Source organism: Periplaneta americana, chromosome 14 (assembly GCF_040183065.1).
Source record: "Periplaneta americana isolate PAMFEO1 chromosome 14, P.americana_PAMFEO1_priV1, whole genome shotgun sequence".
Lineage (NCBI taxonomy): Eukaryota > Metazoa > Arthropoda > Insecta > Blattodea > Blattidae > Periplaneta > Periplaneta americana.
The window spans coordinates 33,499,684-33,524,497 of record NC_091130.1 but is presented as its reverse complement, the minus strand read 5'-3'; the positions used below and the strand labels follow the sequence as shown (position 1 = coordinate 33,524,497).

Below are 24,814 nucleotides of genomic sequence, written 5' to 3'. Positions count from 1 at the left end.
AATCATGGCTGATACTTTCACCGCATCACTAAGGTAATGAGCTAGGGGTTAAACACTAATGCTCAAATCAAATTAAGGTTTTTCTATGTTATAATCTTTTGAATAATCCATTTTAACTTTATAAACACTAAAACAAAAAAGTAAACAAATATAAGCTTACGTTGAAATATGTAGCTAAATATATTATACAGCATGAACCGTAAGTAATGTTATTAAATTCAGAGCGTTATTCTTTGAGATACTTCAAACAAAAAAGTATACTACAAATTTTGCTCCTTTTTTACTTCATTTTTTAGATAAAAATTGTTTTACAGTATATGAAACATTTCATAGCGTCTTTTTGGAAAGTCATTGATTCAATTCCCAATATGTTCAGCCAATTTAAGAGAGCAGATTATTATGATATGACGAAAAGAATTTTTTTAGTTTTGTCCTTTAAATGTGCAGAAATCTGATCTTGTTTACTGCATATGCGCAATGCGTTATATCTGAAACTTTGTAAAATTAGGTGGCCCAAATTTTGTTTGTGGGTTTATACACGATCAAATTTTTCTTCAAAGAAAACTTGTCAAAGATTGATCAATAATGAAAAAGATTTTGTCAAAGAATTTTCGATATTACTAAATATTTGGCAAGATTTTAAAACATGTAGGCTACTTCAAGTTCATTGTAACCTATGTACGCCTACTTATTAAATATAACAAAATAGATATGCAAACCCTTTAGAGAATAACTAGGTTGTACAAAACAATATTTGTAATAGTTAACTCAGGGGTTCATAACCTTTTTTTGGCAAAGACCCAAAGTTAAAAGGGCGATAAACTTGCGCGATCCATGGGCCTATTTTAAAGTTAAACAGTGCTATTGTAATAAAAACAAGTAATAAGTGTAGCAATTATTTATTAATATAGAGTTGTAATATTTCATAATAAGCAATAATTATAAAATATCATAATCAAAAGTACTATAATTAACATTTCTTTAATTTTATTTTTTCGGGAACCTACGGCGACCCATCCCGAAAGCCACGTCGACCCTTGTATGGGTCGCGACCCATAGGTTAAGAACCCCTGAGTTAACTGTACGCTACTCTAAAATGATGAACATTATGATTGCATATTGTTTTAAAAGAAAATATTACCATTAGTATTCACATAGGTTATAGGTTAGAATCTTCTTCATTAAAAAATATATCTGTATTTCTACTTACTCGAGATATATGCTTGTGGTTTCCTCAATCGCATTATTTGCTTCATTTTGTTGTGGTGTTCCACAGACCACATTTCGTACAGATATGCGTTTAATTCCTATAATTTACTGAAATAACTAGCAAGCAATTACTCTCTATCAGGACGCTATGCTTTTTGTCATTATTGGGGCCATAATATATTGGAATCCTATTGGTCTATCCTTTCAAAGAAATGTAAAGTCTTTGATCGGTTACAGCGTGTTCTTATTTACTTTCAAGGCAATCAAAGACTTTTAAAGTAGTTTATTGTGGGTGATTTGTTAATAAAAAGTGCATTAATGTAGCATATTGTAAATGATTGATAATAAAACGTGCATTATAATAGCCTATTATAAGTGATTTGATAATGAAACGTACATTAAAGTAGCTTATTGTAAGTGATTTGATAATAAAATGTGTATTAATGTAGCATATTGTAAATGATTGATAATAAAACGTGCATTATAATAGCCTATTATAAGCGATTTGATAATGAAACGTACATTAAAGTAGCTTATTGTAAGTGATTTGATAATAAAATGTGTATTAATGTAGTCTATTGTAAGTGATTTATTAATAAATCTTGCATTAAAGTAGCCTACTATAAGTAATTTGATAAAACTTACATTGAAGTAGCCTATTGTAAGTGATTTGATAATGGAACGTACATTAAAGTAGCTTATTGTGAGTGATTTGTTAATAAAAAAGTGCATTAATGTAGCATATTGTAAATGATTGATAATAAAACGTGCATTATAATAGCCTATTATAAGTGATTTGATAATGAAACGTACATTAAAGTAGTTTATTGTGAGTGATTTGTTAATAAAAAGTGCATTAATGTAGCATATTGTAAATGATTGATAATAAAACGTGCATTGTAATAGCCTATTATAAGTTATTTGATAATGAAACGTACATTAAAGTAGCTTATTGTAAGTGATTTGATAATAAAATGTGTATTAATGTAGTCTATTGTAAGTGATTTATTAATAAATCTTGCATTAAAGTAGCCTACTATAAGTAATTTGATGAAACTTACATTGAAGTAGCCTATTGTAAGTGATTTGATAATGAAACGTACATTAAAGTAGCTTATTGTGAGTGATTTGTTAATAAAACGTGCATTAATGTAGCATATTGTAATTGATTGATAATAAAACGTGCATTATAATAGCCTATTATAAGTGATTTGATAATGAAACGTACATTAAAGTAGCTTATTGTAAGTGATTTGATAATAAACTGTGTATTAATGTAGTCTATTGTAAGTGATTTAATAATAAATCTTGCATTAAAGTAGCCTACTATAAGTAATTTGATAAAACTTACATTGAAGTAGCCTATTGTAAGTGATTTTATAATGAAACGTACATTAAAGTAGCTTATTGTGAGTGATTTGTTAATAAAACGTGCATTAATGTAGCATATTGTAAATGATTGATAATAAAACGTGTATTATAATAGCCTATTGTATGTGATTTGATAATGAAACTTACATTAAAGTAGCTTATTGTAAGTGATTTGATAATAAAATGTGTATTAATGTAGTCTATTGTAAGTGATTTAATAATAAAGCTTGCATTAAAGTAGCCTACTATAAGTAATTTGATAAAACTTACATTGAAGTAGCCTATTGTAAGTGATTTTATAATGAAACGTACATTAAAGTAGAATATTGCAATTGATTTAATACAACTTGCGAAGTACTGGCAAGTCTTGAAAAGTATTGTGAAGCGTTGAATTTGACGAAAATTTGATCGTGTACAAGCAGCTACTGCAGGAATAAAGCAGAGCTCAAGTTTTGGTCCTAAACTATTTAATTAATTTATTAAAATAATCCTGAAGTATCAAGTATCAACAATAAAATATTTAGGAGAAGTATTAAACATTAAATATAATATCGATTTAACATATTTATTTTGTATATAAACTCCTAAATCACGTTTATTAACGTTTTATTAGTTTGTACACTAGCCTGTGTTTTTCGTTATATAGTTATCATAAGATTGGGATTATATTAATACGGGCTGTGTACAAAGTTACGCCCGACTTCTATTCATACCTCGTGTACACTGATGTTCAAAGATATCTGTCCTAGAGATCATGTTCTAACTGCGAGTAAGTCAGAACCAAAGATGTAACAAATGCAACAACTTTCAAATAGTTCCGCTAGTTCTCAGTAGGTGGCATTATTACTGGGACAGGTGAAAAAAAAAGCGTTGGGGAAAATGATGTAGATTAAGTATAAATTATTGTTCTGATAATTTACAATATCAGCGGTTTACAGCTAAACTTGGTGCTTTTTACAATCGTGTAGGTGATGAAATTTTGAATTATTTAATGCGGGTATATTTATGTATTATAGGCGAGACTGATTACTATCTTCGCCATCTATACATAACAGTAGCAACTAAAAAAACCACACTTACACGAACAAATTGTTGATCACTATCGATTAGTAGGTGTCAGATATCTTTGAACGGCAGTGTACAAGGATTAGTATTATTGGTATTACTGCTATTACTTTTGTGCTATTACCGGCGTTAGCGTACGTATCGGTATGTACTCTTCAGAATGAACGCCGTACTTGCTAGGCAACTTCTCTCGCATTTAGGTAATACGCCTCTGCGGAAGTGTAGGAAGATTAAATTCTCTAGGCTCATCGGCTAGCCACATGACGGAATACAGCAAGCCATGACACACTTTGAACTGAACACCCAGTATCTCTCATTTCAATAAAACTGATTTTTACTTAGTTCTATTGTCAATAAATTTAATGCAATTTTAACTGCTATTTATTCTCTAGTACTGAAATTTGATGAGTGCATTACATTTAGAGCAGTGTACCTATATAGTCCATTAAGAGAGATAGGCATTAATATTATATTGGTACAAATAGAGCATCGGTCACGGTGGACTGAATGCACATTATTAAACTGTCACAGCATCATTGATGCATGACTTTCACGTGCTGTATCTCCTAAATACATTAGCCGTCAACATAAACTAACATGTACAATATTTCTGCTGTCATAACTTAGAAAACGTTGTGTCAATCATTTCGTAGATAAATGTTTTCACCTTTATCAGACGCATGTTCGACTATTCGTATTTATTTATCGTAAAATATTTCAGTGGATTTTTTTTTGACAAATTACCGAGTCGAAATTCGCACTTGAAAATGTACACATTGCTGGATGGAGAACTAGCATCTGAATCGTAACGGGATTCTGTACAGAGGACTGCAGAGAGAGACAATTCTATATCTTTAATTTAAATTATGGTTTATTTAACGACGCTCGCAACTGCAGAGGTTATATCAGTGTCGCCGGTGTGACGGAATTTTGTCCCGCAGGAGTTTTTTTACATGCCAGTAAATCTACTGACATAAGCCTGTCGCATTAAGGTTCTACATCTTTCTGAACAGGAAATGCAAAGGAAGTTTATGTGTTTTCTGACAAATTGTATAGAAAATGTTACATGTTTCTGAATAGAGAATCGCACAAAAATGTTGCATGTTCATGAACAGAGAATCAAACATGAAGTTCAATATAACCTTGGTAAAAATAATCTGTAGTAATGTCACTAGAGGTCTGAGATTTGCCGATGAAACCACGAGCGAAGCGAGGACTATTTCGTGAATAAAATAAAAATGTAAATAATATATCCCTAAAATTCGATCACAAAATGTTAATAATTGTTTATTAACGAATACTTAACCTATTCAGACATTATGAAGTTGAAATACTTGTAGATGAATGTCGATTACTGCAATAAAGAAATTCGATGTTATTATTCAGTAATGCCAATTGCGAAATACAGGTTTAACAATGTTAATTACATGTACTGAACATTTCTTTTATTATTATAACATAAATACATTTTCATTATCTGCTGAAATCATAATTTAATTTAACTATAACTGTGGGGACAGCTATATACCAATGCGAGACATGTTGCTACACAGTGAAGCCATCTCTGTATAGATAGGCCTAATTAAAACACGAATTTTATTACGCCATACGGACGGCAGTTTGATAAAAAGACCTTATTATTACTATGCAAGGTCTTTGGGTTTGATATGCGATGATGTTACATAAATTTGAACATCTGACTTTCTATTAATTGTTTCATTTCATTCACAAAATACCAATTTTATAGGCTACTTATAGGTTATGTTACCGTGGGAGCAGGACCAATGTCAGCTGTGTCTTATTTCGACCGTTACAATCAGTGCTACATGAAAGCATGTTTTATAGCTCGACAAACGCATTCTCGCTGTAGTGTGTAACGGAACTAAAGCTGCACCTACACAGTTCAATATTCCAATAGCGTATGCGTGCAATCTGGAAAGAATATTGAAAGAATCAAGTTTGAAAGGTACGTTCAATTAAGATGCATAAAGATTGCGCCGTTTTGAACGTCGTCTTTACTGCGTAAATATATTAATTAATATTAAATATCAATCATGCATTCACTGCTTTAAAGTTGAAAGAAAAGTTTAACCGTGTAGTTCCATCTTAATGTACGAGTATTCATGATCATCAATTCACGTGGAAACAGTTGGCGACAACGACTAAACAAAAGAATGACCATGCGATAAATTGATAGCGATAAATCTAGCTGCAAAAATTATCGCGAAGTCTGAGCGTGATCGGTTGGAATTCAAAATTTCATTACACTTCATTGGTCGAAAATGGAATGACGTCATATAAACGAAATAGTCGTACAAAAAAGCTATACAGCAGTGGATATAAAATCGTGCAAGAAACTTTACTGCTTTAAGGAAATCTTTGAGTTTTGAAATTTTAATATGAATAGCTAAATAATTGCATTAATTTGACTTACTTTAATAACACTTTATAGTTGATCAAAACCTAAATAAAAGACTAATGATAATTTTAAAACGACATTGCATTTTAAAGACGAGAGAGAGAGAATTTCGATCCTATTTCTACTTGGATCTTGAGATGGAGTTCCATCTGGACTGATGGATGGTGGATGCAGTTAGCTCTCTTTCTTTTGAACTTTGACGAGGGGTTAGAGAGGAAGACTCGCGTCTTAACGCACACCCCACATAAAGGGAACAGGGTTTCTACTCCAGCACTTCAATTTCTTTCCTGACTTCTGCCAGATTACAGCAATATCACATCCTTTCCCTCCTCCTATTTTCATCCCCAGCCAGGCTGTTTCTATCAACACACGAGGGTTGCGTATAGATCGGCAGTCATAGCTATACCAATAAAAGTTATTTCCGATTTCAGTTTATATTACGACGCTATAACATTTTGGGTTTCAAAGAGATACAAATAATGAGTGAATACAACCCCTACCAAAAGTTTAAGAACACCCCTGCTTAAGTCATTTTTCACTCCTGTTCCTTTACTTAGCTTACGTGAAACCCCCTGATTTTTATAACAGGAACCACATCCCTGTGAAAAGGGAAGTTTTTACTGCAAAACCAATCTGTATATCTTGCAAACTGTGGATTGTATAACAATTTGTCTGTTATGAAACTTATTGTAGGAAAAAAAAATAAATTAACTACAGTAGAGCGTCTCGTTTAGGCATAGTGAAAACGTATATATTTGAATTTTATTTTATTTAGCTTCCTCCAAGTGAAGGCTGCCTAAAAGACAAAGCTTACCAAAAAATTGTTGTTTTTTGAGTAAATGGTAGGTACACAATTATACTTACTTACTTATTGGCTTTTAAGGAACCCGGAGGTTCATTGCCGCCCTCACATAAGCCCGCCATTGATCCCTATCCTGAGCAAGATTAATCCAGTCTCTATCATCATATCCCACCTCCCTCAAATCCATTTTAATACTATCTTCCCATCTACGTCTCGGCCTCCCTAAAGGTCTTTTCCCCTCTGGCCTCCCAACTAACACTCTATATGCATTTATGGATTCGCCCATACGTGCTACATGCCCTGCCCATGTCAAACGTCTGGATTTAATATTCCTAATTATGTCAGGTGAAGGATTGCAATGCGTGCAGCTCTGCATAGTGTAACTTTCTCCATTCTCCTGTAGCTTCATCCCTCTTAGCCACAAATATTTTCCTAAGAACCTTATTCTCAAACAACCTTAATCTCTGTTCCTCTCTCAAAGTAAGAGTCCAAGTTTCACAACCATACAGAACAACCGGTAATATAACTGTTTTATAAATTATAACTTTCAGATTTTTTGACAACAGACTAGATGACAAAAGCTTCTCAACCGAACAATAACACGCATTTCCCACATTTATTCTGCGTTTAATTTCCTCCCGAATGTCATTTATACAGGGACATCATTTTATTTTTACTTCAATTTTTATTGTACCTGAGTTTTTGAATCTACTTCATTCCCACCCTTTTTACTAATGAAGTTCAACCCTCCTCCACACAGAACCAAGACCGCATATACAGTCATAGTATCCTTACCGTCACAGTACGTTCCAAAAATATGTTCGCGTTTTCCAATGACGAAAGAGCTTTCAATATTGCATCATTTCCGAACAGGTACCGTCGTCCATTTGCCTACGTCGCATTCCCCACCAGCTTCTATTCGCCTCTCTGTAAAGGCTAGTGGCTGGGCTGTCTTAGCTCTTTTCTGAGAACATTAATTTCTGTTAAGAATTGAACATTTACGTAATATTATACAACTGTTTAAAATAAATAAAAGGGCCTCGTTAAATGATTAAATGTCACGTGATTCCCCTCCTTTCTACGATCCTGCGACATAACCACTTGGACGGACAGTAGATAGCATGTCTGAGTAATTTTATCTTTTCGGATCGAGCAGAAGTGAAGATTGAATTTACAGTACGTAAGGCACTCTTTTATAGAGTAGGTACAGAATTATTTCAACATGAGTTACTAGTACGAAGGACGAAACTGGTAATTCGAATTACACACATTAGAACTGAAGCCTGTATCGAAATGAACCGCCACCATTTTGAAAAATGTGTTTAACTATCCATATTATGATTATTTTTCAATTTAATTTCATTCTCTATAGTGTACGCTAATGTGCTATAGACAGTATAATATACACTGCATAATGAATACGTCCGTATGGATAACTCAGTTCGTGAGTAAAAACAAACATTGTTAATACTGTACTGTATTTTGATTAAACAAAAACCTAATGAAAATTATCAAAATCGCGATATTTCCTTGTTTACGTGAATGGATGAACTACTTTTCTTCCCTCCTATCCCTAGTAAAGTGATTTGTTTATATTACGCCATCGAACACCAGTCGTGGAAGGGGATAGCAACCGTTGATGCAAAGGTATAACCAGGTTAATATCAAAAATGTTAGTAAAAATAAAATGATGTTCCTCTATACTGTTGCTCCGAGATATTTGAATTTTTCCACCTCTTCGAGGGATAAATCTCCAATTTTTATATTTCCATTTCGTACAATATTCTGGTCACGAGACATAATCATGTACTTTGTCTTTTCGGGCTTTACTTCCAAACCTATCGCTTTACTTGCTTCAAGTAAAATTTCCGTGTTTTCCCTAGTCGTTTGTGGATTTTCTCCTAACAGCTAGTTACAGCTAATGTCCTAAATTAAAAGAGATTGAGAACTGCCCTATACTGTACGAGTATTTGTGATGTCTGCAATAAAAAAGGAGCCGTGTTTGGTTACATTAGGGGGCATGGGATTTGAGTAGCACACGGTAGCAGTGGAGAGCGTACACGAATCAGAGCCAACAAAAGCTATTTCATTTGTCGTCGCGCAACAATGCCAGCCTCTTTCATCCAATCTCTTTTGTTTTCTCAATCGAGCTGAACTGCCCTCTTGACTGAAATCGATAGAGCTTGAATCCGCAAGCGGTCAAAATCGAGTTTCAGACCCGGAATTATAGAGAAACCTCTTTTTGTTACCAGAGGTGGCTCAACGACAAAATGAAATGAAAAGAGAACGCGCACACAAAAATAAAAACAATGCAGCAACAAGCCTAGAGAATGAGGGAAAGGTAACGAGAAAGGAATAAGACAAGACAGAGAAAATCAAATAACAAACAGAAGGAACGAAAGAAAACAGTCGTTAGGGGACGTAATGTACCGCACACATGGAGTCTGTTGTCCCAATGCCGTTCCACATAATGGCGAAATGCCTTAAGGGTTACGAGACGTGAAAGCTTATGAAAATAATGTATGAAAATGAATAAACAATTTCCTTTGTACCGTTTCTGACAATATGAACTCCAGGACGAATTAGATGATAAAACAGGACAAGCCCAAAACCGCGTCTCTCGCTATAACAACTCCTACTGAAATAATACAAGTTGCGGTAATTTCATTGTTTGGGTAGAAAAGCCGGAATTTCCTACGAGTAGACTATTATTGTTACTTTGTTATGTTTCCATCTTTTATACAACTTCGTCGCTAGTTGGCCATATTTTGTATTATTTCATTATTAACATTATTCGTTTCTCGTAAATCCAATTTAAGTTCTCGAAGATTCACATAATGACATCTAGCTTTCCACCAAACGATTTTAATGTCTTTATTTGCCTCTTAAAGCATTTTGATTATATGGGTATACGTCTCATGTTTTCGTATTTCACCGCAATTTGTACAGGGACATCACTTTATTTTTACCAACATTTTTAACATTAACCTGGCTATACTCGGAAAAGCTGTTACCCCCCTTCCATTACAGGAGTTTGGAGTTACTAGTGCAATATGTAAACAAATAATTTTACTAGCTATAGGAGGAGACAAAAGTAGTGTATCCATTTATGTTACTGGGATATAGAATATTACGATTTTCAGTTTGGTCATTACTTTACAGTACTTTATCAAAAAACAGTAGAATAGTAACAATTTTTTTTGACAAACTTTTTTTTTTTAACAATAAATTTAATATAACAGTATACAATACTAATAATGGTGCACATGTACATTCCAAGTTATGCAGTAAGCTAATATATCAGTATGCAGTACTGAAATAATTTCGTATGTACACTTCAAACTAAGCAAATTAATGATTTTACCATTATACAAAACTGAAGCCAAAACACATATACATTTCAATCTGAACAGATAAGCTGATATAATCAGTATACAGTACTGAGGGCAAATTTCCATTATACTTTTAGGCTAAACAATTTAACTGATATTACCAGTATGCAGTACTAAAACCAAATCACATATACATTTCAACCTGGACAAATAATCTGTTATAGCCAGTATGCAGTACTGACACAATTTCACACGTACACTTCAATCGAATCAATAAACTGATAGAAAATGTATGCTGTAGTGACAACAAATTCCATGCATACTTTTTCCCCCGTACATACTTGAAATAACCTTGTAAATACGTATTAACCATTATAAAATAACATAAAAATCTGACTTGCACTATTTAAGTAATTCCTTCACTCTATAATAAGCAAACAGTGCATGTTCATGCATCCAATAACAAAAGTCATTCATTCCGGGAGAAACCACCCACTCTATACTCAGAAGGAACTTTATTTCATTAAGACAAATTAAAATAAAGACATATATTTAAATTAGGCTTATATGTCCTATTGAAAGTGTTTGTACTATCAAAATTAATTAATCTAAGTGCCCGAGATAATTCCCAAACAAAAGGTCCCATTTTCGATAGAGAATTCTGTTCCTTCTAGCCTGATTAATATAAGCTACATATTGTGTTTTAAAGGTATTCTCTTGGTTCTGAATAAGGAAAGTTACTGTATGACCTATCAACCACAGTGCAGCATTTTGTCTTTGCTGTGGCTTGAAATTAAAGTCTGGTAATTGAAACATTGTAGGATGAAGAGTGTCGTTTCCAAATATATTATTGTCCTTCACATATTTCCCAAATTGTTCTCGTATGGATAGATTCCTTGTACAAGTATTAAGACGATGATGCAAGGAGTCTTTTTGTTGACAATACTGACACACATCGTTGTTTACTCTGTTTATTTTAAATAAACGCTCTTTTGTTGCGATTATATCATGAGTTACTGTATACCACACAGAACGCACTGTCACCGGTAGTACCCGAGAATTTATATTCTTCCAAAGTTGAGTGAACTTGGTATTCTCTGGTACAATACGCTGAATACGTAGAGGAGCAACAGGAACAGTTGGTACTAATGTATTGTAAATTGCCTTTGATAAACTTTTGTTTACGATAAACTGAGCGGGGTCTAGATAACTCCATTCTTGTATATAAGTCCAAAGGTACTTGAGATATCGTGGCACAACACGTAAATCAGGAGGATTTCGCAAATCACCTGCTGTCGTCCAAAACTGTAGCCAGAAAGCGGAAAAACACGATAGAGTATGCTGTATCTTCCGTCCGCGACTTAAAAATAAGGCCATACACTTCAGACGAATATTTAGTAATCCTATCCCCCCTTCAATGGGTTGGAGACACAGAGTTGACAGGGGCACACGAAAGGTGCTTCCTTTCCATAAGAACCAGCATATTGCACTCGTTATTTGCCTTGCAAAGGTAATTGTTATTGGAAGCACCTGGGCCAGGTACCAACATTTCGATAGCAGAAATGTGTGCACTATCCAACTTCTCTGATGTAAAGTGAGATCACGATAATAAAGCTGTTGAGCGGTAATTTTAATTGTCTGGGAGACAATTTTCCAATTTTGTTGTTGCATTTCAATAATGGATGGTGCAAATAAAATACCTAGAATTTTTAAGGATGTAATTGTTGTGAAAGGAGCAACTTGAGGTTGAATATCCCAGGGCCCAAGAGGTAGTATGTGTGATTTGTGATAGTTTAGCTTTAGTCCAGACATCGCAGAATATTGATGTAGAGAATCCGTCATGTGTTGAATATCCTCTTCATTTGCAAGGATTACGTTCACATCATCAGCATACGCCGCCACAGACAGATGATAATTATTAAAAGATACACCAGTGATATTTTCATTTAACTTCAGTAGCAGAGGATGTAGGGCTAAGATAAATAATGTCATAGATGCTGGACAGCCCTGACGAACTGATTTAGAAACAGGAATCTCTGGTGTTTGAAAACCATTAATTTGAATAACTGATACAATATTAGTATATAAGGTCTGTATATAAGATATAAACTTCACACTAAACCCATACCAAGACAAGCAATGAAACAGGTATTCATGACTAAGATTATCAAATGCCCTATGAAAATCCAAGGAGGCTATAAGGTATTTGTTTCTGGAGTGATTGGCATGAGCAATGACATCTCTTAAAGAACATATGACATTAAATATATTACGTCCTATTATTCCGCAATGCTGTTCTGAATGTAAGAGCTGGCTAAGAAGTGGTCGTATCCTGTTGGTCAATACCTTCGCTAACAGTTTATAGTCATAATTTAGGAGACTGATTGGTCTATAATCATTCACATGGTCGTGCCCGTTTTTCTTTTTAATTAGGACTACGATTCCACGTCTTTGGGATGTACAAAGTCTCTGTCTAGTAATAATAACATTGAGAACTTCAGTAAAATCGGTGCCTATTAGGTCCCAAAATTTAAGGTAGAATTCCTGTGGGATTCCGTCGCTGCCAGGAGTTTTTTATTTTTTCCCTTGCAAAAGAGCTGCATAAACTTCTTCCTTACTGATATGTTGTTCCAAATTTTCATTTTCCATTTCCGAGATTCGATATGGTGCAGGTCCATAAAAATTGTCTAGATTAGTGTGCCGAACTGTTTCGTTACTGAATAAATGACTATAATGTTCGTAAAACACACGACTAATTGAATGTTGTGTAGTATATTCTTTTCCATCGTTATTATTAATTTTCAGGATCATACTTTTATTACGACGTTTTTGATCAGCTAATAGGTGATATAGATTCGTCTTTTCGTCTAACACATTTAGTGCCACCCGACTACGTATTCTGATTCCTTCAAGTCTCCTCCGGTATATATTTGTAATTTTTGCTTTAATACAACTCATATCAGATCGACTTTTCGCTGTAGGCACATAAAGCTTCTGTATGTCCGATAAACATCGGAAGTAAAAGTTTAATTTATTTTCTTCTGCGTAATGTTTATTATACGAATATTGTTTGAAAAGGTATTTGATTTTGGGTTTTACTAGTTTTTCCCACCATTCAGCTATATCAGAATATCGTGTTTTTTGTAAAGTCCACACTTCCCAAGATTGTTGTACGAGATTTTTAAGTTCTATATCTTCCAAATAACTTATATTCATTTTCCAATATGTTCGACCCATAGGAATAAAGGCGGCATTCAATGCTATACGAAGTATAACAGCAGCATGGTCAGAGAAGGGGACGGCTGAGGTTTCTACCCGACTAATTTTCTTTTTAATATTCTTCAATACATAAACTCGATCCAATCTTGCAGCAGAATTGTGTAAAAAAATATGTATATTCCATACTGCGGGCTGTGTGTATCCATGCGTCTTCCATTTGCAGTTGATTAATTAACTGTTGTAAAGCAACACTAGGCTGGTAAGCACCGGTACAGTCCTGGGGCCTGAGAACACAATTGAAGTCCCCTCCAAGTATGTATGATGGGGGTAGGCCACGCATCAAATAAGGAACATCATTTTGAAAAAAGTCATTCCTTGCTAATCGTTTGTTACTCCCAGAAGGTGCATAAATATTTATAGAAACATGTCCCCGATAAGTACCACTGATACCTCTACTAGAGGGGAGTTTTTCAATATTCTCCAAATTTAACCCGGATTTAGTTAAGAACCCTGTACCCAAATATTCCGATCCAATATTGATATATGAATTATAACCATAAATTGAGCAAAAACTGTCACATACGATTTCTTGTAAAAAAACAATGTCTATATCATTTACATTTAAAAAAGACTGTAACATTTTCATTTTTGTAGGTGATGAACTGCTATTAAAATTCACCGTTGCAATAGACAAAGTCAGTGCCATAATAACACTATAAATTAGCGGCGAAGCCATGAAGACTAATATTGATCTGCTTTCCGTAAGTGTAAAGTGCCTGACTTGCTTTCGTCAGACTTGTAGGGATGTACACGTTGTTTCGTAATCACTTTCGTTAGTTTTTTTGAACCATGCGTTTCAGTTCGTGAATCAATCATGCCTACTTCACTTTCCATTGTCTTCCCTTCCATTTCTATTTCGTCACTCCAGTTATCACCTTCCATCCGCGTCCGAGATTCCTGTATACTGGTTATTGCATTAGACTGGTTACTGCTCCCCTTTGTTAATTTAACTTGATTTCCATCATCTTTTATATGGGAATCCAGTTGTGATGAGTTTCCAAGTATTTTGTTTTTTTCTATGTTCGTAGATTGACCATCATTTTTGACTTGATCAAGTTCAGGATTTTTCTTACGGCGTTTCTTCCCAGGCTCTTTAGCTTCAATATATATTTTAGAAATTTGTCCATTACTTGTGTCACTTTCATCCTCATCAGCCGTTATAGTATCAGAATCTTCAATTTCAACGAGATTGTTCTCTATATCGTCTTGTATGGGGTCTTGTCCTAATAACATGGTCGGTCTGGTAGTAGTTTCAGTAGAAGTTCCATCTTCTCTTGTGAACTCTTGTCCACCTTGTCCATCTTCTCTAGTATTCTGCTCAATCGTACGCGAGCTAGCACTGGTGGTTGCCTCCTCTGAGATCGGAAGAACGGTCGAAGGATGATTTTCATCAGGCAAATCTCGTATCGGTTTTAGAAGATCACTCATCAGAAAGGGTCTGTTATTATTATTCCCAATTTGACGCGAACCTTTACCAGGACAATAACGGCGAATATGAGATGCACTGCCACAAAGGAAGCAAGTTTGTTCTTGACCTGGATAGACAACATAAGCCTCATAGCCAGCAATATATAATGTAGATGGAATTTGCTTGTTAATTTGCATATTCACTAGTCTAATACCAGTATCCACCTGAAATCGATATTTTTTGGACCACTTTTCATTTATTATTTCTTGCACTGTCCCGTAAGTTTGCAAAACATGCATAATTCTGTCATTTAGCACTTCTGGTGGCACGTTTAAGATTCTAACTGTAGTAGTATCAAACTCACCTGCTGTTATGTTTACAGTTGTTGTTGCACCATTCATTAGCTGGATTGTTGAAGTTCCGGTGTGTAGTTGAAGATGTTTCTCGTAGCTAAGTTGATTATTGAATTTTATGTACACTGCATTCTGTTTACTCACTAGTTGTAATGTGTCCAATTCATCTTCTCGAACGTTGATATTTTCTTCTAACCATTGGTGTATTTCGTATGCAGTAGGACGTTGTTGATCTTTATTAAACACTGCTTTAATAGTATTCTTCCTACAGATTTTACTTGCCATTGCTAATCAAAATAATTCAAACAAAACAAGAACAACAACCGCGAGCACAGTAGTCGGAACACCGCTGCTCAACAAGATTGAGAGACGAGACGTCCGTCCACCTCAAGGGTTGGAACGTAACTGACAAACTCAACTCTTCAGGTGGTTATATTCATTATGTAATGTCTACTTTATTCAGCATATTACTAACTTAATTTATTCCTGAGAATTTTGTGAGCATTTCCTTAAGAAACCCCAATTTCTACAGCTAACTTCTTGACCGACTTATTAGGACCTCACTGCATCCTTTTTCTAGCATCTTCTACAGCATCTTCTGTCACCTTTGTTGGCCATATTGCACTTTTCTTCCTTTCTGTACACTCTGTTGCTCTAAATTTATCTACCAGATTAATGACATTTCTACGAAAATATTCCGTAATGATATAATAAGGAAATTGTGAAAAAAAACTGTTGTTAACATTCGGTTATATTGTAATTCCAGTTTCCATCATCGTCCTTCATACCTACAAACAGTAAAACAAAACTCTTGTTTAAATAATGCTATTAAGTACCGTACCATATTATAGGGTACCGTACTTTCGGTAACTCTAATCTTCACTTGTGCTCAGTCCACACAGATAAATTCAGTTATGCTACACACCATACTTGTGTGAAAATAAACTTCAATAATATAAGCTCTATCTTTTATAGAAAACGCAACATATTTCTGAAACACACTGTACCCTGTACTGTTTATTTTACTGCTAGCAACAGCGACCGTAAGTTTGTGTGACTGACGTTAGCAAGGACATTAGTGAAAGGGGTGGGAGTCAAGTATATTTAGAAACGCAGGTACAATAAAAATTGAAGAAAAAATAAAATGATGTCCCTGTATATTCTGCTTCACGTTTTCGTATTCTCACCCAATCTGTAACATACTATCTTTTGTTTATATGGATAGAGCATTCACCGTCTCCTTTTCACCCGATTTGTAATAACCTTCTTCAGTTTACAGGGACACAACTTTCACGTTTCTGTTTTTTCAAACAATTTGTAATATCCTCCCTTAGTTCATAGGGATATGCCATTTACGGTTTTGTATTTTCAAATAATTTGTAATATCCTTCTTCAGTTTACAGAAGCATAAGTTCACATTTCCGTATTATCACCCAGTTTTTAATATTCTCCTTCAGCTTATAGGGATATGCCATTTACGTTTTTGTATTTTCAAATAATTTGTAATGTCCTTCTTCAGTTTATAGAAGCATAAGTTCACATTTCCGTATTTTCACCCAGTTTTTAATATTCTCCTTCAGCTTATAGGGATATGCCATTTACGTTTTTGTATTTTCAAATAATTTGTAATATCCTTCTTCAGTTTATAGAAGCATAAGTTCACATTTCCGTATTTTCACCCAGTTTTTAATATTCTCCTTCAGCTTATAGGGATATGCCATTTACGTTTTTGTATTAAAAAAAAATTGTAATATCCTCCTTCAGTTTATAGGAGCATAAGTTTACATTTTCGTACTTTTATCCAATTTTTAATAACCTCCTTCAGGAATATGTATTGCCCTATATATCTTTCTCGTGTTAGATTTTACCGCAACTCGTTAACATGTATCGGCCTGTTTTTGGCCTTCTTCAGAACTGGTTGTTGCTGGTCTTGGCGCCTTTTTTTGTTTCCTGTGAGGATGTGTTTGTGTAATGTAATGTGGAGTCAAAGAGTGTGTGTGTTCTGAAATCGAGCTGTGTGTTGAGAATTTCATTTGGATGTGTTTTTGTGTGTCTGTATATTTCGTGTTGTTCTAGTATGTTTAGTTTCTGGATTTTTAGTTGGATGTGTAGAATTTCCATGCCTGTGTTGATGTCTCTGTAGGTGTGGTTAGCATTTGTGATGTGTTCTGCATATGTTGAAATGTTTTGTAATTTTGTTATGGCTGTGATGTGTTCTTGTAACGTGTTTGAAATGGTCTGCCTGTCTGTCCTATGTAGAAGTTGTTGCAAGTGTTACATTTGAGTGTGTATCCGCCTGTGTGGTTGTATTTGTTTGTTTGTGTTGTTTGTGTGTTGAGATGTTTTTGTAGAGTGTTATTTGTTCTGTATGCGATGTTGTAATTTAATTTCTTGAATGAGGTTGCAATCTTGTGTGTGTTTTTGTTTTCGTATGTTAGTGTGATGTATTTTTGTGTCTTCTTGGGTTTGTGTTGTATTCTTATGTGTTTTGTGATTATGTTTTGTCTTACGTATTATGTTGTCTATTATGTTAGGGTTGTATCCGTTTTCTTGTGCTATGTATTTGATTGTGTTTAGCTCTTCGTTGTAAACATGTTGGTTCATTGGTATGTTGAGTAGTCTGTGTACCATTGTTCGGAATGCAGCTTGTTTGTGTTGTATTGGGTGGTTGGATGTGTTGTGTATGTGTGTTGTTGTTGCTGTTGTTCGTTTTCTGTAGATTTTGAATGTGTATTTGTTGTCGACGTTTGTTGTTGTAATGTCTAGAAAATTTATGGATTTGTTGTCTTCAATTTCTAATGTGTAGTGTAGCTTTGGTTGTATTTTGTTTATGTGTTGATGCAGGTTTTGGATCTGTCTTTTGTTTCATTTATGTAGTATTAGTATGTCATCTACGTATCTGTGCCAATATATGATGTTGTCTGCGTGTTTGTTGTTGTCTTTGTTTAGTATGTATGTCTGTTCTATGTGGTGTAAGAATATTTCTGCTAGTATGCTGGAAATGGTTGATCCCATGGGCAGGCCTTCGGTTTGAGCTTTTAGGCCTTTAGCTTAGAGGGACATATCACTCACGTTTTTGTATTTTCAAACAATTTGTAATACCCTTCTTCGGTTTAAATTCACATTTTTGTATTTTCATCCAATTTTTAATATCTTCTTTCAGCTTATAGGGACATATTATTCACGTTTTTGTATTTTAACCCCATTTTGTAATATCCTCCTTCAGTTTATATGGATATTCCATTCACGTTTTTGTATTTCAAACAATTTGTAATGCCCTCTTTCAGTTTACAGGAGCATAAATTCACATTTTTTGTATTTTCACCCAATTTTTAACATCCTCATTTAGCTTATAGGAACATATCATTCACGTTCTTGTATTTTCTATATTGCCTGTCCGATAGCAAATTTATGAGCGGAGTTACGATGTACCAATTTTGGTTCTCCTGCACAATTAGCAAATTGTAACATAGACCGTTATTCGGCCCAACGCTTCAATTATTAAACATTACTTGATATGACTGAATCGAAAATCTTAAAAATAACATAGCATATAAGAGCTGTAGAAGGAAAAACATTTGTTAAATTCATATGAAGATTTATCATGAAAAATAGAAGCTGCATTCAATTGATAAAAATTTTGGAGTTCATTTACTTCATTTCGGACCGTAATACTAGAAATTTAAATGTCACAGCTTTTAAATGTCATTATTATATTCTTCACATCCACCAAATTGAATGGCACACGAAAAGTAATTATTTTTAATAGAACGGGGTCCGTTTGACAATATAATCTAAACGCTATATTTGAAGGCGATGGTATTTGAAGAATAAGTATAACAAGCTTAATAATAGAGCTGACGCAAGTACAGTATAAATTGTGGCACGTTTTCCATGACGCCATCTGTGTTTATTTACAATCCCATTATTTTCACAGACATTTCTTCTGTTTGGAATTCCCATTATAAAGACGTTCCCTCAGCATTGTCATAAAATGTGAGACTCATTTCATCTTGCAAATGAAATCGTCAGGTAGTAGACTATTGAAAATATGACAGTTGAAGCGGAAACATAGTAAAAAAGAAAACCAGAACCGCAGACAAATATAACCAGGTAACAGAAACACAAATACTGTCCATACAATGAGAACTATTTCATAATTAGGCGTCGTATTCGAATACTGCAGGGATTTCTAACTGGTAATTATTTATTTACGCTCTTTTAAACAACAAGACATGCTCATAAAAGTTGGAATGTCGATATAATAATAGTGATAATACAATAGTTAAGTTATGAGAGGGGAAACAGAAATACAAGAAACAATATAAGGATGTATTTTCATCACAAAATGCAACAATATCGCTATTCAAAATTAATATATTTTGAGAAAATTACGAGAAAACGGCTGAACGGATTTTAATGAATGACCCGTCATTTTGAAGCTCGGTATCCAAGGATTTTCAGAAAAATAGTAACTTTCAGTGAAGCGTTAGTTTTCCTACATATTTTTCCTATTTTCCAAAATCCATCTTTCATCAGTTTTGAAAACTAATTAATTGCATTTCAGTATAAAACAAAACACACACTACAATAAACAATAGACTATTACACGAAGGCCATAACCTGCAGGATTGCTGACATATTTACAGAAAATTTAATAATTATTGATTATTAAAAACTTCAAGACTTACTAAAAGTAATTTATACGTCTGATTCTGCGGTGTGTAATTTTCTGAGTACAGCTGTGTATTGAATATTAAAATCTACAAAACTTGAGGTAGTTTAAGGACATTATTACCATTAGAAATGAAATATTATTATAGTTAATGCCATGATGTGACTATTTTCATTAATTATAGTGCTATATTGATGATATGAAAGTGGAACGTTTTGGGGTTATATAAGTAGATGTAGAGAATATCTTAAATTAGATTTTCATTTCTATAATTTACTGAGTGACGGCTATTATATAATACTACAAAACTTATGTAATATAATAATATATATATTTTTTTAAATCAAATATTTTTATAGTTATTAATCAAGTGGGGTTGGATTTTTTTCATATACTGAATGGCGGTGTGGTGTAGATTTTTCAGTATTGGCTCGAGAGAGTGCAAAAATTACGGTTACTATGGAAAGACCAAAAGATATTACTTACTGTTAAAATAAGTGGCCTACAAGATATTGTAGTCTCCCGATCATTTCAGCAAGATCTCTTAGCAGGATAAAATAATTTTACCCTCTACATTTCAAGCTCTACATGCAGCAGCTATACCAAGATGCTATGTCTATTGTTGGAAAGCATAGCAAACCTGACTTTTTTAAAACTTCCATCTACAATCCACAATGACCTGAAATAGCTATTGCTTTACTTCCACATGAAAAACCCACTGATCGTCCTGACATTGTTACTTGCGTTTTCACGTTGAAACCAAAAAACTGAAGGTGAATAGGTTCAAGAAAAAGTATTTGCCATAAAAAAACATTCAGAGGGAGTATGTTTCATTATTATGGAAGCAAATAACTTTCAAAATATCTGGTATTTTCATTGGAAATAAATCTGAATAATTTTTATTTGAACGTCTAATGAACTTAGTTTGCAGCATTTGCTGTACAAGCCACTAGTAATAATATATATTCACGGAATTTGCTTGGAGTCATTTTACAAATCTATGGTTTGTCTTGTAATTAAACGAAATTTAAGTTTTATATAAACTCTCGTGCCGAAAGAACTGTTTTTGGACGATCCTGTTTTTTTGTTGTATTTACAGCTATTGTTGTTAGGCCTTGAAAGTTAGAATTCCCACGCAACTTGTTGCTAGGGAAACCATTCTTCATTACATACAAACCACAGTGTAGCATACAGTCACGAAGCTCAATATATAATAAACAAGACAGTGACAGTAGCAGTCCAGAATGTAGATCCCTTAGCAGGCTTTTGCCATTCGGTACAGTGAAGCAATGATATTTTGTGACTCGAGCTATGTTGTGAAATCCTGGCCTTAAACGGCAGTCTTCTTCGTGATCCTTATTCTGATCCTTGTCCTTGTTGTGGTCCTTGTAACAATTCTTGTACTATTTGTCATGGTATGTATCGTTACGTCGATATCGAGTGAACCGCGCTGTAGAACTTTAACTTCCGACGACCAAGAATCGTCTCATTCTTTTTAAGGGTAACTGCACATTCACATACTACATTAACAACATGACAAAAGTATCATTGAATTGCTTATTGATATGTGTAAAATCTTTTTTTTTTCACTTCTTTGTATAAAATACAGTTGAGGATGTGAAAAACACGCAGTTTTTAAGTTAATGTCTGCAACTTTGAGCGACTGTCCTTGAGGTTCATTTTAATATGGCCATTACAAATGCTAGCGGCATTGAAATTGCAGTTGCTTAAAATTGAATGAGTATCCTAGCAATACGTGGAATAAAAACATCTCCTTTTATTTTTGTAGTTAATATTGCCAATTCTTTTACCTTTCATATGAGTTTTTCATACCAATTCTTATTCGTGCATAATATTGGTGGGTTTCGCAATAGTACTATTGGTTATTCAATATTAAGTAAATTATGTGGTAGCAATCCTTGTAGTTTCAAAGAATTCTAGAATTCAGTTGTATAAAACAGTTTGCTCACTATCTACAAAACTGCATCGAGGAATTCATAATACGGTCCTGGACTACGTAAAGATACTTATTGCATGAATTATCTAGTTTTAGCCTTCATGATTTGTAACAACAATGTAATTTAATTTCGTGTTAAAATTTCCATGGCCTCGTGAAAGTCGATGTTGAATGCTGCAGACAATAATAAAAAACAATTGACTGTAGAAGATTTTGTATTTTAATATTATACATGAATTTTGATCTATTTATTTTTATTTTTTATATTTTTAATTAGTTTAACTTCCATTTGCACAATTTTAATATAGTCTATGTTCTTCTCCTGGTTATGAAGGTTAAATGTGCAAACTTTGGCACATATCGGTTAAAGCGTGTAGATTTGTATAGAGAACATACACACATACATACATACATACATACATACCCACATTCAATTTTATATATTAAGATATGCATCAATAGATAGTCGCTAACCACTAGGATCGCTACTATCGCCTCATTACAGACAATGCGAAATAGTACCTGCACAGTCTATTGTTCCTAGCAACCTTAACAACTCAACCTTCGTGACTATATATACTAGACTGTGATACAACTACACACAGAACTATTACAGTGCACTTATTTTTACTTAGTTATTATTACTAATCCCTTATTTATCTGTAGTCTAATCCCTTATTCATCTATCATAAAAAGTCTTGGTTTCTTTTTCGATAATAATCTAAATTGGAATTTTAAAGTTAAAGAAACAATAAAACAAATCTGTTCCTCCATTCACTGTTTAAGTCGCTTAAGAAACTTCTTGCCCCAGCAACTAAAACTTACCCTAGTACAAACCCTAGTAATGCCGCACTTCGATTATTGTGACGTTCTGTTAAGTGACCTAAGTTCTGAACTGTCAGTCAAGTTACAGCGAGCTCAGAATATGTGCGTCAATACGTGTGCAACATCCGACGATATGATCACATATCACCGTTCTTCGCAAGTCTTTCGTGGCTCCGACTCAAAGAACGTAGAACTTTACACTCTTGGTCTTTACTCTTTCGAATTCTGCACACCTAGGCCTAACATCAAATTACCTTTCGTCTCGTTTATTTTATCGTAAATACCAGATCACTTCTCTGTGGCACGCTAAGTAGGCCTATACCGCTTCATAGAACATCTTATTATTCATCATCTTTTACAGACTCCACCTCGCGACAATGGAATTCCTTGCCACAAAGTATTAGGGACTGCAAGACAATAAACTCTTTTAAAAATGGTTTAAACCTTCTTAGAAATTCACTCTTATTGTACTGACTTAAACGGTCACTGACTATATAGTAACTTCTTTCTTCAGACATGCATCTTGATAGCGCTGTATTTTCACAATTGTCTCATAATGATCTCTTCCTATTATCTACCATTATTTGAAAAATAATAACATTCCATATATTTAAATTTAATTCTGCTACACAGTTTGTATTTCATTGTTTAATTAATAGTTCATAGTAATTTAGTGTTTAATTCAAAAGTACGTAGGCCTAACTCTTGTATATACGTGATTTTTTTCGAAATCAAATTGTTGTATCCTTTGTAGCTTGTAAGTTCATTCACATGTATATATACTTTTTGCTGGTTGACTGAAAGAGAAGGCCTTACTCTGCCAGCTAAAATTAATAATAATAATAATAATAATAATAATAATAATAATAATAATAATAATAATAATCATCATCATCATCATCATCGTCATCATCATCACATCATCATCCTTGCATGTATTGGGCCTAGTGGTCCGTTACGGTCTCTTGCCATCGCTTGAACGGTCTACCCAAGGATCTCTTGCCCACAGGAAGATAATTTAAAATTTGGCGTGGAATTCTAGAACGAGGCATTCTGATGACATGTGATCTCCAGTTTTGTTTCTATTTCTGTAGGTATTTCGTAATCGGTTCAATCTGGACTTCTTTCATAACGTCAAAATTTCTAATGTGATTCATTCTCGTGTATCCCGCTGTACGACGCATAAATCTCATTTCTGCCGCCGTTAATCTTTGTGAATCAATATTACGAATCGTCCAAGCTGCACTACCAAAACAGAGTATAGGTCTGGCCAAAGTTTTATAAATTCTGGTGCGAGTGTATTTTTTTTTTCTAAGGTTGGTTTGAATATCTGATTAATTATCCCCATTGCTCTGATGAATTTAATAATTTTCTCATTCAAATCTTTTTGTTCTTCATATGAAATTTGGTAATCGAGATAACTAAAATTTTTAACTTGTTCGATAATATTATTATTGATGCAAATTTGCTACGGACTGGTTCCTTTCCTAAAAAAGCCATCACTTTAGATTTGTGAGTTGAAATTTCCATATTGAAACTTTCTGTCATTTGATTAAATTTGTAATAATAATAATAATAATAATAATAATAATAATAATAATAATAATAATAATAATAATAATTATTATTATTATTATTATTATTATTATTATTATTAGTGTTATTTTACGACGCTGTATCAACATCTAGGTTATTTAGCGTCTGAATGAAATGAAGGTGATAATGCAGGTGAAATGGGTTCGGGGTCCAGCACCGAAAGTTACCAAGCATTTGCTCCGGAAAATACCTCGATCAGCTACCTTTCCCCCATCAGGATTCGAACCCGGACCAATGAATTGACCCCGTCTAGACGAGCCTTAAAGATGCAATTTTCCCTGCTTCAGCGGCAACATTTTCTCCCTATCTAGTACTTACTGTGTGTTCCAATTACGACTAGAACGACGAATGTATCGCATTAATAAAGACACGAATTTTGTACTTACGTAAGATTTAAATTCGTATCAGACTATATTTGTAAAAATTGTGCCTTGCCTCTGCCGTTTTTGGCGATTACGATGAAGAATTCTGTTCTGAGATTGCGACGTCAAGTAAAAAGATAGCATTTGTGCTCTTCAGTATT

The 24,814-nt window shown here is 33.9% G+C and overlaps 1 protein-coding gene across 1 annotated transcript in view; it reads right to left on the bottom strand.

Moving 5' to 3' along the window:
- Fife (regulating synaptic membrane exocytosis protein fife) overlaps nt 1–24,814 on the bottom strand; it is a 1,049,884-nt gene that overhangs the window by 377,981 nt on the left and 647,089 nt on the right. The gene's annotated exons all lie outside the window — the stretch shown is intronic.